Source organism: Triticum dicoccoides, chromosome 6B (assembly GCF_002162155.2).
Source record: "Triticum dicoccoides isolate Atlit2015 ecotype Zavitan chromosome 6B, WEW_v2.0, whole genome shotgun sequence".
In the NCBI taxonomy this organism is placed as follows: Eukaryota; Viridiplantae; Streptophyta; class Magnoliopsida; order Poales; family Poaceae; genus Triticum; species Triticum dicoccoides.
In genome coordinates, this window is record NC_041391.1 from 254,408,394 (window position 1) to 254,409,046 (window position 653).

Consider the following 653-nt stretch of genomic DNA (forward strand, 5'->3'; position numbering starts at 1 on the left):
AGATTGTCTGTTTTGTATACGAAAGTCATCCGGTTTTTGCCGTAAGCCTCTCTACTTTGTTGCACATGCTATGTGGGTGAAGTGATGATACCATGCCTACTTGGAAACTTTTCAGAGTTCATTTCAAATGCTTTTCATCTTCATGGTCTTATGGGTCAAAATAATCAGTAAATGCATGAAAAATAACAAATGAAGTCAAAAAGGGTTGTAATTGATGATCTGGCTTTGAATGGTCCATTTTGAACACAGAAAAACAAGGAGGTTCAAATAAGTTCAAAAGAAATGAAATCCCTTTGTAACAGCCGTGTTTCCGTATGAAACCCTGATACTTCGAAGGAGATTGTCTGTTTTGTACACGAAGTGCATCCAGTTTTTGCCGTAAGCTTCTCTACTTTGTTGCACATGCTATGTGGGTGAAATGATGATACCATGCCAACTTGGAACCTTTTCAGAGTTCATTTCAAATGCTTTTCAATTTCATGGTCTTATAGCCCAAAATAATCAGTAAATGCATGAAAAATAACAAATGAAGTCAAAAAGGGTTGTAAATTGATGATGTGGCTTTGAATGGTGCATTTTGAATGAAGAAAACAAGGGGGTTCAAATAAGTTCAAAAGAAATGAAATCCCTTTGTAACAGACGAGTTTCGGTAT